Source organism: Papaver somniferum, chromosome 2 (genome assembly GCF_003573695.1).
Source record: "Papaver somniferum cultivar HN1 chromosome 2, ASM357369v1, whole genome shotgun sequence".
Taxonomy (NCBI): domain Eukaryota; kingdom Viridiplantae; phylum Streptophyta; class Magnoliopsida; order Ranunculales; family Papaveraceae; genus Papaver; species Papaver somniferum.
The window spans coordinates 60431472-60445217 of NC_039359.1; positions in this window are offsets into that span (position 1 = coordinate 60431472).

A 13746-nucleotide genomic window follows, 5' to 3' on the forward strand; every position below is an offset into this window, starting at 1 on the left:
TATTTGGATAAAGAATGAAGTGTATGACTTGAGTAAGCAAACCTTAAGCTCGTTGTCAATGCGTGCCAAGACTTAGTACCAACGTCCGTTTTATTGCCAAAAATATTTGTCTCCACATTTACCAACTGCACCCAAGAGCAATATCCAGTCGTATGTTCTCCAAGATTCGGTACTTGATATTGGCTAGAACTTTGGAGAAATGACTTTGAGCAAAAGGGTTACGTTTGAAAAGAGTACATAATGGAACCTGGTCCTGCAAAAATGAAAGTGAGCAGACAAACAAAAACAGTAGGGATAGAGAGAAAGAGAAAATGGTGATTAGTAAGACATAATCCAAAAAAACTAATAGGAAACAAAATGAGATAGAGCAACGGAAAATTAAGAGAAGAAAATGCCTCGTGAATGCAGAATACATATATGGGAGAAACGAACAAGGGAAGTTAACAATTTGTTTTTCCGTTGGGATTTTGAGTGGGTGTAAATGTGTTTTTTCTTTCTTGTTTGGGCTTCAAAAACTAACACTCAGTGGAAATTTTGAGAATCACCGGGTGCAATTGCCAACCCTTGCACAGGGCTGCCTCCGCCCCTGGCCACATCACCCGTCAAAATACAGTTTGATGGTTTTTGTGCATAATATTTTTGTGCCTTATTTTAGTTTTTGTTTCTTTTTTATCTTCTTGTGTTTGGAAAATTTTTCCCGTTTTATTTTTCTTTTCTTGTACATATTTTTCAATCGGGTACTTCCTTTTCCTTGATGAAAATTAAATGAAAAAAACTCTTCATCTTGAGGCTTTTCCCTAGCTATCATAAGCCGTGCGATTCATTCTCAGACTTGTACTTATTTGTCTATTATATCGAACAACGGCTAACTAGAATCATAGTCAAAGGAAAACGGAAATGGGGCACCCACATAATATACAATTCTCATGACATTATAAGTAACAATTAAGTAATTTTATTTTATTTTATTTTATTTTATTTTTTGAAGCATGAAATTTTATTAACTACTAGAGGGCTATTACAAAGTGGTACGTGATACCCGTAAGATCAAATACAGTTGGACAGATATGCCACGAAACTAAAGTAACATGGTATTGAATCGTAGTGCCAGTAGCATTTTTCGGATTCAGATTGCAGCGGGGGTAGCTGGAATTGGCGAGGATGAGGTTGTCAAGGTTTCGCAGAGCTTCGACGAATGCTTTCCACAAGAAAATCTGTATTTTTGATGGAAACCGATGTGTCCATGAGAACTTGGGTATTGGTGATGTGGCTCGTTGCAATTGATGTGAGATGCTGATTAGGCATTTGTCTTCAGATGATGCGGAGTATTGCTCAATCGATTTCTGCCAAACTTCTTGTATGAAGGCTTTATCCATGTTGAAGTAGAATCCACTCATTTCCCTCAAAGGATGAAGCTAATAGATACTACTACTAAGTGAAGCTAATAAACACTACTACTACTACTGAACTTGCTACAATCACACAAACTGAAAACTAAAAAAAGATGGATTACATACCAGACTGATTTAAACTAAGGTAATTAAAAGGGAACAACTTTGCTTGAAATATAAAAACAACTAAATTAAGAAACAACTTGTCGAGTTCACCGGCCGATTCGCATACCAATTAGGTCATATGATTGCTGCTGAAGTATATAATGAAGCCGAAGCTTTGATATAAACTTAGTATTTTAACACTCGAAGAAATCAACATGTGAAGGTACTGATGATGCTGTCCGCAGAGAAAGATATATCACCTTGGTCAAGATTTATAGATGAACTGAAAATCCTAAAGAGGACCAAAGTGAGAGGATGGCTTGTCGCAGGTTCCACTAATAATGCATTAAGGCTTGTATGAGGTTAATTGAGAAGCTGGAGATGAGTACTGTCAATCTATATTGAGAGAGGGAACTGAAATCATTTGGCTGATTTATGGTGCAGAAGTGAAAGTATGTTGGGGCATGAAAACATGAATCATTTTGTGTGGATACACTGGTTAAGGTGCAATACTATTTTCCAGAGACTAAAAATGAGAAAAACAGATCATGAAAGGCCTCCAAGGAGCAATAGGGACTCAAATGATACCCAAAACAAACTATCTGAGAATCACCAGAACCTTGGAAAGAAACTAAAATACGAAATCAAAAGGACATCTCAACCAACTCTAAAATCTAAAATCACAACGGACTTTGCACTACAACGCAAAGAAATACAAGGCAAGGAGATGAGACTGAACCAAGGGACACACACCACCAATAAAAATAAAGAAAAATTTTTGACTCAAACTAGTTTGGTGGATTAAACCAATTGTCTTTCAAATTTTCAAAATATTTCATATAGGAAAACAATAAGTTAACAAAGATATTTCACAAGCCAAGGAAAGGCTATACAGGAAAACAAACAACAGACTCAAAAGAAACAAGGTTCTACATACAACACAAAACCATCAAAGAAAGGGTATTGGGTATGAAAAATAAGTGCAAGAGAGGCCTAACAGATCGAATTTCAATGAAATTAAGTAGGTAATTTTTGGATTATCATGTGAGGTAAGCATGAAAATCAAAGGGTTTCACAGGGATGAAGAAATTCCAAAGAGAAAATATCAATAGTCTCTAGGCAAACCAGCAAGAGCGTTTTACTGAGAACATTTAACACCATGATATAATATGATATAATATAATAGCCAAATAACGTTGCTTCTGAGATTTCGACGATGAGATTGAAGAGGTACCAATCTGAAAATTACCTCAAATTTGAACAATGAAGATTTTATTGCATCGGTGAACCAGTGTCTGATAGGTTGTCGATGGAGACCGCATCCGATAAAATCTTTTCGATCAGTACCAAGAAATTAGGTTAAAATCCTAGGAAACAAGTAGGGTATCGCAATAAATATCAATCAAGCAACCCAATTGAGTTTGATGGCCGGTGAATCGAGAATTTAGCCGAAGATGATTGCTAAATCCATGACGGCTGTTTTAGGATTTTGTTAATGAAGGTGGAGGTTGAGTTATGGATTTGGGTTTACTGTTTCTGTTCTTTCTCTAGATGATTAGATCGAAGCTAAATTAAGAAGATTAGATTTGTTACTGCTCAGATATAAGAAGATCTGAGCAGTTAAGGTTGACGGAAATAAATTTTCCTCCCTGCCGGAAATCGCTTTGGTTAGAGAGGAGAGAGGGTGGAGCCGCTTTGATCATGAAGGTTTAGTTGAATTTCATTTCGATCCTTGTAAGTTGTAACATATATGATGAATATCAGTATTCTTTTAGCGAAATTGATTGTTGAATAGTCCTATTTCTCTTAATTACTTCACGGTGGTCTGATATATAAATGTTAAATGGTGCAATTTGGAGTTTACATATACAAATATTGTTCTTTAATAGGAATACTTATTAAAAAAGAAAAAACGGTGGTCAGATATATAAATGTTAAATGGCGCAATTTGGAGTTTACATACAGCGGACTACTTATTAAGAAAGAAAGAAAAAACATTAATTTATTTTGGACATTTTTCCTTTGTGAACCATATTTCAGGCTTTAAAGTACGGCCGGAATGCAATTTACAAATTCCAACCTAGATGGTGCCCGACTTATAAATTAAATGTTAGAATAACCTATTTCTGCAGCACCCTCGACAAACATCAGCTTTTGACCTACGAATTTAATAGCCCGAAATTCCCCTTTGATATTTTTTACTGTATTTGTTTAGTTTACTCCACCATCGTAATAAAGAATTCATCATAGAGATGAATGCCTACCTGTATATATCTTGCTCACAACTTTCATTTGTACAGTCACATTGAGTTCAACGGGTCAATAACAACAACTAATCAAGTATATACTCCCTCCGTTCCAATTTAGATGATGTTTTAAGAGTTTTTACGGAGATTTAGAATGGAGAGAGATATAAAAAAGTTTTATCTATGCTCTTGAAAAAAGTATTCAAACATTAATTGTTATTAGTGTATTTAAAAATAAACTTATGGTTCCAAGACAAATTTTTGGTAGTTTTGTGGAAAAAATATGAAAACTATCAAGTAATGTGAAACAAAAAAATAACCCTACACACTCATCTAAGGTGTAAGGGAGGGAGTAGTATTTTATAACCATATGATCATGTATGGAACGAAATGTATCATGGATGGGTTTGTATCATTTTTTATAATGTTCGTTTATATCATTGTTGATACATTTCTAATGTGTGTCAGCTATCTGATGTATGCATGTATTTCATGTTCTTTTTCTGAAACGGTTAAGGTCAAATTAGAATGAACAAAAGAAAATCCTCATATATGAGAGCCCAAGCCCACTCTTTTAAGCTCTTCCCAGATAGTCCAACAAATGGCAAACATGCACGACCAATGAATTCTAGTATTTTATTTCTATCCTTAGAGCATCTCCAATGCTAGGGGTGAAGGTCTTAAAAAGACAAGACACCTAGGATTTAGCACTTTTCTAACCAAGAATTTATCTCCAATGCCAAGGTCAAGGTAAGGTAAAAGCATGACATGGATGCCATCTCATAAGAAAGGGTAAAGGAGAAAGTCATATCTTTACCTTCTCCATGACCCAAGGTCTTTTGACACATAATCAATTCTTTATTCCAAAATTAATTTGTCTCTAAGTTCTAGGGTAGTAATATCTTGGCATTGGAGATGAAATTTGAGGTAGAAAGTATAACTTTCATTTTTTTTAGCCACATAGTAATGACCCACAACAAAAAGGTATTAATAGGACCTCCACCTAGGATTACCTTCACCCCTAGCATTGGAGATGCTCTTACATTACCATTGTGGTGGGTGCAAGCATGCAACTGGTTCATCAAAGACTAGGTAATAGTGCTGCTCACTCCTTAGCCAAAGGCAGGATTTTGATGAATTTATGACAACTTTTCACCCGACAACTTTTCTTTTTCCTTTCTTTTTTTCTTTGTTTTTTTGAATAAGAAAGTCATGCGGACCGTAAAATATACGGAAAATGGGTCACTTGTCCAAATATTTTTAAAACATGGTTCTAATGAACGAGCAAAAATTAGCGAGGATGAAACTGGATGCATCCTGATGTAAATTAAAAATAAGAAAAAATATTTAAAAATTGGTAGGATGAAACTGTTTACATCCTGGTTATTTTTACATTTTTGTCCATTTCAACAGTATCAAAATCTAGATATCTTTTTCACCCAGGAATTGTTGATTTTGGTCTTTTTAACCAATTTCGTGTAAAAAAAAAATATATCAGAAGACCATAAAGTAAGTTGTCCGGATGCAAACTAAGACTCCCAAGTTAGTCTTGTCGAAAGACTCCAAACCATAATAAGAATATATGGGTCCAAGAGCATAGCTTAGTGGTATCCCATCAATTCCAGTAAGGAAGAAGTCAGGGGTTCGATCCCACCGTGGTAGAGATTTGTATTTAATTAGTTGTATAGAGGGGTTTGGCGGGATTGAGTCTAGCAATGGGGCTACTCTAAGTGGCTGGATTTGGGTAGGGGCCTGGGTCCAGCTTTAGCCTATCAGGCTTCCATCCAATAATTATAAACTCCTTGTTGTTGATGATGATTAATAAACTTGTTTTCTTTCAAAAAAAATAAAATATATATATATATATGTATGAGGATTTCTTTTTTGTTAAAGTTTCCCAAATGGAAACTAAGCCCATCTAGCATGGGTCACATTGTTGCTATCCTTTCACTTCAACTTTCAGAATGAGCCTTTGACCATCACTTGAGAACTGAAAGTTACTTGGTTCGCATTTAAAATTTAAAGTTCGGCCAACTATTTGTTCACTAACCATCAAGAATATGGTCAAAAGTTTTGACACTCACTGAGTTCGATTTTTTTTTTCCAAGACCACTTTCACAAATATTTAAAAGGGAAAAATATCGTTTGATCCTTTTTTAGGTGGGTCCATGTCAATTTAGTCCTTTGGTCAAACGTTTTTACTGTTTGGTCCATAATTATTTAAAAATATTAAACTGATAAAAGTACCCTTCCGTGTTAATTTTTATTTAATTTTTTGTAACAGTTCATTCAAGAAATGAAGTCCATATAAAAACCTCAAAAAACAGACTTCATTCCAGAAATGAAGTCCATATAAAAACTTATACAAACCAGAGTTCACTCCAGAAATGAAGTCCATATAAAAACCTAAAAAAAAAAGACTTCACTCCAAAAATGAAGTCCATATAAAAACCTATACAAATTAGAGTTCACTCCAGAAATGAAGTCCATATAAAAACCTAAGAAAACAGACTTCACTCCAAAAATGAAGTCCATATAAAAACCTATACAAACCAGAGTTCATTCCAGAAATGAAGTCCATATAAAAACCTAAAAAAACAGACTTCATTTCTGGAATGAACTCCATATAAAAACATCAGCAGCATCATCTTCATCTTCAACAACAACAGCAGCAGCAAAGAACTTCATCAAAATTTATCGTCGTCATTCATCTTCAACAACAACAGCAACAAAAAACGACGAAAAACACCCAAACCTTCATCTTCTTCATCGATTTCAACAATATCATATTCATCGACGTCTTCAACATCATCTTTATGGATTTCATCATCTTCATCGTCAGCTTCAACAGAAACAACAACATCATCGTCCTCATCTTCTTCTTTATCAAGACAGCAACAGAAAAAACCCTAAAAAATAGAGTTCATCTTCATCTTCAACACAAGAAGCAGCAGCAACATGAGATCGACGTGGTCTTCATCAAGTAGATCGGGTTCGTCATCGTCTTCAACATCAAATCCGATCAAAAATCATCAAGAAAAAAAAAAGAGAGAAAAGTAGATCTGAAAAAGAAAAGAAGATGAGAGAGATAGTAAATCTGAGAATAAGATATTTTCTAGTAATTTTGGTATATATGTGGTCACCCTAGGACCAAACCATTATTTTCTAGGACCAAACAACAATATAAGGATATTTCTGCCACCACACAATGAAAATTACATCATCCATGACATCACCATAGGACCAAACCATAATTTCTAGGACCAAACTATAATATATTTTCCCAAATATGACCAAACAGACACATGACTGAGTCAACTGGACTAGACTCTTTGTGATATATTATTCCTAGGACTATATGGTATTTCCTACATATTTTAATCCAACTAAGTCAATAGCTTTATAGTGCGTTCGGATATTAGTAACATATTTTAATCCGACTAGGTCAATGGCCTTATAGTGCGTTCGGATATTAGTAACATAAGTGTTTCTGTTTTCACTAGACGAGAAGTCATAAGAAAAACTACTTTATTTTATAAAAAATTAACTTTTGGCTTTTTTAAGTCGTTTTAAATTCTCTACCCAAATTGATTTTCTTACTTTTTGATTTCTAGAAATCAAAAAATTATTCAAACACGATATTAATCTTTCCCAGAGAACAAAGAAGCCTGAACACCTTGACCCGTCAAAAAAAAATCTGTTCACCATAATATCCCCAAATGATCCTAATAAATTTTAAATCTACATGAAGTTAAAAATGACTAAAAATAAATTGAAAAGTAATACTGAAAAACAAACAACGCCAAGTCATAAAAGTCAAAGCTAGTGGTCAAATTCATTTTTTATCTTATCTTCATTTTATTTTTTATAAGAAAATAGATAATTGAACCTGCCAACACTTCAGCGGTGTTGCTAGGAAGATACATGACCCAACTATAATCAGGATCCGATTGAAATTCCTAAATAAAATTGGCTAAGTTGTTTGCAGACCATCTAGAATTGATGATACTTAGATTACACTCTTTGGCAATACTCGCTGCAAGAAAGTTATCAAATCCGTTAACTAGATTAAAGGACATAGCCTTGAAGTTAAAAAGATTGTAGTACTGGTTTTCAAAATGAATACTATTCTGGAATCTTTATTTTTTTTATTTGGCGTACATATCAATTAGCAGCTTTAGGATGGCTTCGGAATCGCTCTAGAGTTCGACGTGATGCCCACTCAACTCCACTGACCACTGAAATGTTGCTTCAGCTCCATTTTGCTCTAACAGTTCTCCGGAGTTTCAGTTGGAAGACTCTCCTCTAGCTTCTTTCAGTTACCTGCATCGTCAATCAGAGCTAATCCTATTGAAGAATCACAAACTTCTTGTAACATTGATATTGCTATGCTAATCCTATATCTGGAGTTCCTGGGTAAGTCCAGCAGTTAAACGAGTTATTTTAAGATCAGGGTCAAGAAGAGGATTATAGTAGAAAGTTTGGTTGATACTATAGTTTACATCTTGAACATATTTTGTTGAGTTTAAAATTTCACAATGGAATTGGTTGTATTCTAGCTATTTTGGTTTTCTTTTTGGTTTTCCATATGAACCAAGTTACGGTACTGTACAGTTCTTCCCATCCAATGAAAATGCTATCTCTTTCTCTGGTAAGAACCAGTTGTTTATCCATTCGTGACAAGTATCCATATTATTTTTCACATAGCTTATTTGAAAATTAGGTGGTTTCATACTGCGAAAAAAGCGTTCAAGAAATAAATCAGTAAGAGTTTCATTGTGATTGCTACAAAGTTGACAGGTGGTATTGATGTGTGGAATAACAGCCACCGCTCCCATACTATTTAATAGAATTGAGCTAGATATTTTCCACATAAACATCCTAATGGAAGGGGAGACTTTTAACTTCCAGATTGAGCTCCAATCAGGATCAATGGTTTCGCTATAGTTGAAATTTTTATACATAGACTTTACTGTGAAGCTTCTATCTTTTGTGAGGGACCAAACAGTTGTGTCTTCTGTCTCATTAGTGGGGATGTTAATTTCTTTTATATTGTTCACAGTATTCCTGTCAAAACATGCCTCAAGTTTTGTAGTATCCCAAGTTCTATCAACTGTGATCAGATCAAAATCCAAATTCAGATTAGTAGTATCTATATTCAGTTTTGGTGATTTATGGGTTCACTATTGGAATCCAGAATTCGTTCAAAATGTCAATCTTATCTCCTTTCCCTATAGTCCAGAAGCAATTTTCTTGAATGAAAATTAATACCACTTTTTATTCCTTTCCACATCCAGCTGTCAGTTCTTTTGAGATTTAGGCCAATGTGCATAATATCTTTGTTAGGAAAGTAAACCGCTTTTAGGATTGATCCCATAGAGACTTTGGGTTTTGTTTAAATCTTCATGCCATCTTGGCTAATATAGCCTTATTAAAGTGTTCTATGTTTTGAAAACCTAACCCTCCATTTTATGTTGATGTGCAAACATTATCCCGCTCTTTGAGGTATTTCCTTTTGGTTTTCAATATCTTTGCCCCATCAAAAATCACGTTGAATTTTGTTTATGTATTTATATATGTTTTTTGGTTTAAAACATTTTATTTGGTAGATACTAATGGAAGATGTTACATTTTTTTATCGTAACTGTTTTGCCTGTATTGCTCATGTTTAATCTTTGCATACGTAGGAGTCTAGTTTTCATATGTTGAACAATAGGTTCGAAACATTTAATCTTAGACCTATGTGTAAACAAATACCTAGGTGTTTTTTTTCTAAGGGTATGGAATTTATGTTCAGGTTTGTTTGGATCATGTGCATAATATCTGGATTCTTGTGTGCACTGAAAAAAACTCTTGATTTATTCAGGTTTATTAATTGTCCAGAGGGCTTACCAAAGTCGGAAAAAAGTTTCTCGCAGAAGACTAGAAAGTCGTCAGCGAAGAGCAGATGGATTATAAAAGGAGTTGGGTCAGTTATTTTATGACCTTTTATCATTTTTATATTTTAAACGTACTGATGGTGCGAGTCAAGGTATTCATACAAAACAGAAAAAGACAGGGGGATAGAGGGTCCCCCTGTCTTAGAACTCTCGTAGGTTTGAAAAAACTACAAGGAGAATCATTTATAAAGATGGAAAGGTTCGTAAGAAATATACAATTGTGAATTAGATTATACCAGTTGTTAGAAAATCCAATTTTTATCATTATCTGCATTAGAAAGTGCCACTCGACTAGGTCAAAGGCTTTCGACATATCGACATTTAATCCATGAGCCCTTTTCTCTTTCTCATATAGTTCATGTTTGGTATTCATGTGTTCATAAACTATGGTATCATAAGGACGTAAGTGTTGTTTGGTTTATTTTTTATTCATTGGAGTCTTGTTTCTACTTACATTTTGCCAATGCCATGGAATTTGGGACCGATACAATTACACAATGCAGATTTAAATTCACGTTGATGTCGCCATCAATAAAACTACTCTTTCGATTTGTCCAATGCTTGGCTAATAATTGTATGTACATATAAGAAACTTCTTGGTAGTCGGTATGTAATTCAAACTTTGACAAAACAATGAAGTACTAGGCCTACATATACATATGCACCAAATTTTGCAATCAAAATAACTACCAAGTTTTGCAGCAACCAAATGAAGCAAATATTTATCTGTTATCTTTGTCTTTCTGTTGCTTTGTAATGTTTAAATTAGCTTGAAATTGGTTCAACCTGTTTTAGATTGAGTTGAATTTAGTTTCAGCCATGCTTAAACTAGGATAATACCAGTTTCATCATGTTTTGGACTGGGTTGAAACTGGTTTCAACTTGTTTTATCATATATAGATTTAGAAATACGATAATATTTTCTATAAATTGAACTAAAAACCAGTGATGAATGCCTTGTTTACCTCATCGATTAATGTGGTTGTTACTGTTGATGCTCCTATTGTGGGTAAGTTGGTCATGAATTTCCTAGTTAACTCATAGCTTATTCACAAATGACAACAACCAACAAAACTTTAGCGGGTATGGTTGATCATTTGTATTCCTCTTTGTTGGAATTATTAATGCATTGTACTTTAATCACCATTGGCCTTTATATTGAATTAAAGTTGGGTTGTGAAGTTCTTTTTTCACAACTTAAGAAATGCTTTTGTAATCTCTTCAGCTGTAATAATTTCCAGTACGTATAAATAAAAATAAGTGTTGTAAAATTCATATTGTCTCAAAACTCTGAAATTTAAATTTTTATATGATGGTGGAAGTTAGAATGGTGCCGGCGCGAACTGGTTGGATTGCGGGAGAACTTCTACTAAGAGAAAATTAAATGGAAAGTGGATTGGGTCTACATTTTGAAGGAAGAATCATTGAGGCAGCCGTTGAAAGATGAAAAATTGAGAGTATAATAAAGTCTAAATGGAAAAATGCATTAAAATTTCAGTAGTCTGTACTTTGTAATGCATAATTTTAGGTTATTACTTTATTTTCCATGTGTAAATATTAATTTCTAAAATAATGATACATTTTGTAAAAATGTCGTAATTTTATGGTCTAATTAGGGCCTGGGTCGTAGAAGACGTACTTAATGCATAAGGGTCACAGACTAACGGGAGATTGTTTATACTTGACTTTTTTGTTAAGGTGAAGCTAACCTCCATCTATCATCATCCGTGATTCAAATACTCATTCCTAACTTTGTTTATTCATAAATTTTTTCCATCCTAAATCGATCATCTATAGCAAATTAAGCTTCTGAGATAATACTATGTAATCTCCAGGTAAGTACCCTATTCCATATCTCAACTTCAAGCTTAACCACATCAACTCCTCTTCGTGAATCTTCATCTTCAACAATCTCTTCTTTCCCTTAACATCAATAATTAAAGTTATAAACTCATTAACCTTCTAATGACAATCTTCTTCCAACAATATTAGGTATATTATCTTCCTCATCTACATCACTTGGAATTGAATTGAATCTTTAATAGAGTTGGATGAATCTGACCGATATGCTTCATCTGCATTTAGTTATTTTTTTTCTTGAAGCAATCTGCATCTAGGTTTTTAATGTTTAGTGTTTAGGGATTTTAGCTTCTTTATCCACTACACCAAATTTGCAATATAGCAACCCAAATTAGCAACAGAGCTAAAGCTGTCGCGAATTAGCAACAATGTAAAATAGTTGCTAAACTTTAGCAACAGCTGATTTCTGTTTCTAAATTCGTGACTGCTTTATTTTGTTGCTATTAGCAACCTTGGAGACCTTACGCGTACGACTTCGATGTGTGGCAGGTAACACTTTATAGTATTTTACCGCCCAGTCAACTGAAATCGTTTTGAAGATCTAAGATTATTCCCCCTTGACTCGAGTCTCGTCTGTGACCTTGGTTACTTAAAAGATAAAACCTAGATTCTAGATTAGTTCTTCTTTTCTTTCGCCTCCCCCCTTCTCACTTTCTTCTACTTCTCTTTCTCCTCCATTTTCTTCTTATTCTTCGAGTTCAGAAGCGTCTCATCTGACCACCGTCATCATCAAGAATCCTAATAACCACTACCCTTCAACCAGATTTGAAGATTTTAAACTTCTCTTCCAGCTGTTTCTCACTTTCACTTGTTTGTTTACCAGATCGGGAGAGAAAATCTCTTCTTCTGTTTTCTTCAAAATCCCACTCCACCACTTCCATCACCACAAGAACTGGTACCCACCATCACCAACACCTTCGTCTTCTTCTCCCACAACCATAATCACCACTCGATCTTCTCTGACAAAAGTCACCATCAACAGCAGACTCGAAAAACTTAGTGGTACAGCCGTACAGGTATTGATTTCTAATCTTCTCATTTTGAGTTTAATGTTTCAATTTTTTTTTTAATTACAATTAGTTCTTTCATATATATAAATCCATTTGGGGGTTTTCATTGGAATAAAACCCTAGGTTTTTGAAATTTGGGTTTTTCAGCATCTGTATTTTTAGGTGGTGTTTGAATGGGTTGTTAGTGGTGGGAGAGATATATTGGTGGTGCTGGTTAATGGCAAGGGATTGGAAAAATTTAGTGGTGATAGAGGTATGTTGGTGGTGCTGTTTGAAACATGGAATACTGACCATTGAGACCCTTTTGAACATGCTCTCTTTCTCTTCATTGGTGCATAATAGTGATTTTGAGTATTCACGAGCCTATTACAAAAAAAACTATATATAGTTTTTTGCATCTCCTGCAGATTATTTATTTATATTAATGGTTTTTTGCATCTCCTATGCATATTTTCTGTGTAGGTTTCTGATTAAATTTGAGTGCATTAACCGTGTAGAAGAATCTTCGAATATCCTTGACATAAGTAATCCTGTATGTAAGTCTTTCAGACTGCAACAGTATTTTCTTAATGACAAAGGTAAACGAGAATTCAAGTTGTCCGTATTTCGTACGGTCATAGAAATCTTGTGAAACTTACACCTGATTGTTTATGTGTTATATATCAGCCATTGCACTTAAAAGCACCTTTGTTTATTGGTGATAAGAAGATCAATCTATCATGGAAAGAGACAGTTAAATCTACGCCTCCAATGACGTCTTCCACAGGGTATCTTGATCACTTTATCTTTCCTGTTTTCATGGTTTATCATCAATCACCTTCTTTATACACGTTTAGATACTACTGTCACTATTTTGCTAATGTCTGTTGTATTGAGCTATAGTGGAATTTACAAACTATTAATTATTGGTTATGTCTATTTATTAAGTCAACCCTTGTCATATCTTATAATTGCACAGGCCTTTACCTTGACGTTTCATTTATGATCAGTACATTTATGCGGGAAATTATTCAGTAAGCTTCCTGGTTTTCAGCACAGACTAATCTACTTAACAATGATTTGCCACCATTGCCAAATTTCTTTTTAATAATGTGAACAAGACCACTACATTTGCTTAGTTTCATATTTTCTAGTATTTGACATGTAATTCCATAGCACCTAAACGAACTTGTAATTTCTTTCAGTTATTTAATGA